Below are 6,045 nucleotides of genomic sequence, written 5' to 3'. Positions count from 1 at the left end.
TTGTCATACTGGTCATGTGTAACATAACCACCTGCACCTTTTTCTTACTCTTGTCTATTCCATAGTTATAAGTAATAATTTTTCGATTGAAATACGATGTAAAACACAGCTGAAAGGAACACCAAAACTCTGTTATGTACCTAAATGAACTCATTGTAACTTGATTATTCACAAATAAAACCGAATTGAATTGAATTGAAAGTACTGTTTCTACCTTGGAGACAACAAAGTATTAGCAATGCTTAAATTGTTCCATTAATTATTCATTCATCAAGTGACTAGCATAAAAGTATTCTTTTGTCTACGGTTTAACGACAAGAGGACGGCGTCATGCAATCAAACTGCGCCTGGAAATTGTCTGCTGATAAGCTCCATCTGCTGATTTAATATGTCTGGGGTGATGTATATAAAATATTTATTTTTATAAAATGTTACCAGCCAGTGCAGTGGGCAGCGTGACATCACTATAGCTGACCTGACACTGCTACTGCTGGCGGGAATAATTAAAAACCAGTTGCCATTTGTTGAGCATGTTTGTTTTGTCCGTCTTTTTTCATTGGCAAATTTTAGTGTAAATTGAACTGACACAGAAAAAAGCGTTTTATTTGCATTGCGATAATTAATTTGGTGCAGGTGAGCATTGATTGCTTGGAGATCAAAGTTTAATTGTTATTGAATGCTTCCAACCTCGGTTCAACATATAACCGATCGGCTTATGCAACCCCTTACAAAAAAAGGGTTGATTCGCGCGCAACGTTACTCAATCAACAAAAGTGGCATCAACGCCAATTGAAAGAAGATCGCCGCACGCTTCACATGGGGAATTGATGAAAACCCTTGCCGTTGAAGTCTCTTTCATATGGTAATTTTAAGTGCCAAATGCGTATTCAACGATCGAGGACTTGTGGTTTTCATGATTTTTTTTTTCTATAGCGGCAGTTTGGCAACTTTATTATGTTTTTATAAAAATTGTCTTGAACCAATAAAAAATACATCGTGTAGAACATTGTGATGTTGAGCACAAACATGCATTGTTTGAACGTTTATTTATAGTTTTTGTTCTTAAATTTTTAGTTTTTGGTTGTTGTAACAGATCAAAAACATAAACATATGTATGTCAAGATATATGTTTAAAAAAATTGATGTTTATATTGAGTTTATGGGTCATTCTCCGTCAACTTACACGAAATCTGAAAAAAATATCAAAACCCTCTTTGACTTCCGTTAAACAATGGTCCCTGATTACGAATCCGCGATCCATTTTCGATATCTCGTCCCGATGCAGCGTTACTACCCCTTTAATTTTTCTGGATTATAACTAAGACACGATTTTCACGAGGTTGCTGGTTCGAATCCCGCGGCGGGTGCTCTAAAATTCTTAGTGTAAATATGGGTATCCGGCGCCGTCGCCCCGTGCCGTACTCAAACACTTAGGAGCCCAGGGCGGCGAAGTCGTTGTAGTTTAAAGGAAGACACCAGTGGTTGGTACTAGCAATGGTGGCCGACAGCTATAAAGTCAACTTCGTTTTCGTTCAATAACCCAAAAAGTTATTTTTTTCATTTAGATTTTAGAACATACATTTTTATTTTGAATTACATATTTTTTGAACTTAGCAGGTTACTTTTAAGAGCGTGCACAGTAAAACATAAAGTTGAATTTTGGAAGGATGAAAATGTGGTTGTTTGAATATTACCTCTTTTTTGAGTAATTTTACCAAAAAATGTGTAAAAAGGTGAACCTTATGAAAATGCACCCAAAACTGATGCAAATTCACCAGTTACTGATGTAATATTACACTTTATACACAAAATCTGCCACGATTCCCTGATGTATATTCCCAAAAATATTTCTGTGTACCACAAAGTTATCGAGCAGACAAAACACAAAAAATATAGAGGTATAAACGTAAGATATCATTTTATTTCGTTTCATTTATTTCGCTGTTAAACCATTACTTGTGTGAAGTTACTATCTTTAGTTGAGATGTGGACTACCTTTCAACAGCTGATTAATTCACAGCTTATGCTTAAAGAATCGGGACCGTGGTGTAGGGGTAAGCGTGGTTGCCTCTCACCCAGTCAGCCTGGGTACGATCCCAGAAGGTCCCGGTGGCAAATTTTGAGACGAGATTTGTCTGATCACGCCTTCCATCGGACGGGGAAGTAAATGTTGGCCCCGGTCTAACCTAGAAGATAGGTCGATAGCTCAGTCCAGGTGTAGGAGTCGTCTCTCTCTCTCTCGCCGAGGGACAAAAACTTTCAAAAATATTTGCATCGAAATTACTTCGTGTTCCTGAGAAAAGTACATAGGTATTCTAATTATATTTTTTTCTTTCAGTTCACAAGAATTTCAAATGTTATTGGTTGAATTATTCACAACTCTAACCCCCGGGCCCTGGAAAGCAAGCCATTGCATCACTTCAGAAAGACGGAAGGTAAGTAGTTTCATAACGGAGTTGCAAAAAAACCTACACTCTTAAAAGGAATCGCTTTCATTTTTGTTATAAGGATTTTTGTAATTGAGCAATAATTGTTCACAAAATCGACTGATTTCATTAAGTTCAATTTGTGATTTGTTGTTATTTTTTTCTTGGGCCGTTACAAATATTTTTCAAAGTTAATATTCAACTTGTTTGGGCTGGTTTAAGAATATTTAGATTTTTTTATGAAATTCCAAAGCATTGCATTATAAAAAATATCGAAAAAAAAATTTAGGTAGGAGCTATTTTATACGAAATCGGTCTTTTTTTTATTCTAATTTTTGAATTTTTTTAATCCGGCTGAAACTTTTTTGGTGCCCCAAAGAAGCCTATTTGCATCATTAGTTTGTCCACATAATTTTTCATACAAATTTGGCTGCTGTCCATATAAAAATGTTACATGAAAATTAAAAAATCTGTATCTTTTGAAGTAATTTTTTGATCGATTTGGTGTCTTCGGCAAAGTTGTAGGTATGGATAAGGACTACACTGAAAAAAATGATACACGATAAAAAATAGGTGATTTTTAATTTCACTTTTTGTCACAAAAACAAGATTTGCAAAAAAAAAACATCTTTTTTTTTATTTTCTGATATGTTTTAGGGGACATCAAATGCCAACTTTTCAGAATTTCCAGAATGGGCAAAAAATCTTTGACCGAGTTATGAATTTTTGAATCAATTGGTCGCAACAATTTTTCAACTTCATTTTTCGATGTAAAATCGAATTTACAATCGTCAAGTTATAGCTATTTTTAGGTAACTTTTTTGAAAAAAGTCATATTTAGTCTGAGGTTTAAGAGAATTGTCCACGTGGTTTATGGATGGTCCCTTAGATCTTAAAATATGGAGGAAAAAAAAGTATACATTCTACCTTGAATCAATCAAACATTCTGAACATTTAGAGTGTAGCAATTTATTCACGCCAAAGCAGTTGTCAAAACATCTCATCCGATTTGATCATCGATTAGGATGAAAAATGTTTGAGTTACGTGAGTTTCATAATGATGTTATAGCTTTGTCATGATGAGCAAAGTAAATTAATTATTCATATCCCAGCATTTATGGCTTATGTGACCTATTTCTGCTGCTGGATACTAGTTTAGTTAAGCACACTATACATTTGTTTATATTCTATATATAATAGACTGGATATTTTCATGATTTTTTTTATTCCAAAGCAAGTCTAACAAAAACTTGATTGTAAGGCTTTCATAATCATTTAAACCGATAGCAAAAAATCAACAACAGATTTGGCAACTACCTAAATGCACTGACCATACTTTCTACAAATTTGCTTTTTCTTCTCCTCCTTTTTTGCACGAAGACCCACTTTACCAAAATCAACACTTACACTTTCAGCCACCCAACACCGCACCAGCAGTGCCGGCTTGAGATTTTGATTTCATCGAAATTCACTTTTTTCCAGCTTCATGGGTCCCAAGCTCAGCGTAGCCTAGCCCCTCCTCAGAGGGTCCGCGCCAGGAAACAGGTTTCTGAGGCTGTTTTGATGGTTGTGGTGATGGTGGCACCTCACAATCGATCGATCGGTCGCAAATTGCTATCCAATTCATTCGCCACGCCAGGCCACGCACAGCCTTGTGTGTTGGCTGTTAGGCCTGCCTGCAACGCTGACTATGCCGCAAGGGCCATTCCGAGCCTGATTCAGCTGATGCGTTAAATGTGCATTCGAGAAACAATGAGGTTTCTTGTGCGCGCGGGAACAGCTCTACTGCCGATTGGAGCCATTTCCTGGTGCGGTTGTTATGAATCTGTACCCATTGAGGTATTTATAATAAAACTCTCAATGATATTTCATAAACACTGACTTCCTGTTTACATGCAAAAAAATCAGTTGGCGTAAACGCTAATAGAATCTCATGAAATGGGAAACATTAAGACAACCATTCACGTTCATGGTTTGGGGCACTGCAATCATATTGAATCCAAAATCTTATAAAATAAAGTCAGAGACTTAGAAAAATGATTCTGTTAGCTTTAAGGCTCCGAAAGGCATCATTCCCGATCGGCCATGTTTGTTTTAGAAAAATCATTCAAATCTTAATTCAGAATGTTTCAATCACAAAATGGTTTTCTTTGTGTTAGGCCGTTGCAAATATTTTTTGAAGTTTATGTCCCTCGACTCTGACCAAAGTCGAGGGGGGGGGGGCAAAATAATAAAAAAGTATAAAAATTCAAATTACGAGCCATGGTTTCAACATTTTAATGAAAAAAGTGTTTTAAAATGCATTATACACCTGTCCAGTAGTTTTGCCATCATTAGTTTCCAAAATATCTAAGTATTGACGACAATTTTATTTTCTGCGAAAAATATCTTTTTTTTGCGGTGCTGTACATTGGAATTTCATAAAAATTAAAAACATTTTTAAACAAGCCCAAACATGCTAAATTATTAATGCAGAAAAATGCTTTTTAGATTGTTTTCAGTTGATTAGACTTCTATTTTCATGGAAATTTTGAAGTTTTTTGGAAAAATATTTTTTTTGCCCCCTGATTTTTCAGACCGATTTTGAAGGGGGGGGCGACATAAACTTTGAAAAATATTTGCAACGGCCTTATTTGTAGAAGCATTTTAAATATAGTGATTATTTTTTCATTTCAATTTACTATTTCTGGACCCTGAATTAAGAACCATCATTGACAGTGGTGCACCATCGCCCACCTTAAAAGATTAAGTCCTCAAAAAATACAAGTATTGTACTGCCCATGTTCGCATAAATGACCCATATGCAAAAACAGCAAGCTGAGAAAACCCCATTTGAAGTTTGTCCCACACATGAGGTTAAGTGTTAAGTAGCCTGTCCCATTTTGAGGTCATGTCGAGGAATTTCAGGTGCTCTCTTCTTAAATGATATATTATGATGTTAGGAACAATGTTTTCTTAGACAAGAAAAATAATAAAATACTTTCTCGTTCCCCCTCTTCAATTTACTGAAAAAGTCACTTTTTTGAACAAATTTTCTAAAATCGCTTGGATTCAATTCAAAAGTAAAACCAATACATGCAGCTTGCAGGAAATTTCATGGCTAACATTTTTCCCTCTAAGAAAATGCAATTTCGACACCCCAGAGCCGAGATATTTGAGTTTTAGTGAGAAAAAAAGGCAATTTTCAAAATTTCTCAGAATTCAGAAGCAAGACCTACTAAATACACGACGTTGCAAGCATATGTCTTAAAGGTCAGGATATGCTTTTTTACAGTAATTTAGGCCGCTGAATCCGAATCTGTAATCAAATTTTGTTTAAACAGTGATGTTTTGGAGCTACATCTTTTTGGAATGTTATTTGCGTGTTTAAATCGCTGAAATTTCAATTGCTTGCAAGATCGGTCATACTTTTCTCGGTTTTTGTTCCACTTTGATTGATGTTTTACTCACAGAACTCTTTATGTTTAATATTTTAATATATTTTTTGGAAAATTTTATTTTTTTCCATACAGCCATATTACACCCTACTGTCCCATTTTGAGGTCATGTCGAGAAATTTCAGGTGCTCTTTTCTTAAATGATAGATTATGATGTTAGGAACAATGTTTTCTTAGACAAG

The sequence above is a fragment of the Culex pipiens genome, chromosome 2 (genome assembly GCF_016801865.2).
Source record: "Culex pipiens pallens isolate TS chromosome 2, TS_CPP_V2, whole genome shotgun sequence".
NCBI lineage: Eukaryota > Metazoa > Arthropoda > Insecta > Diptera > Culicidae > Culex > Culex pipiens.
Note: the sequence above shows the minus strand (reverse complement) of the source record.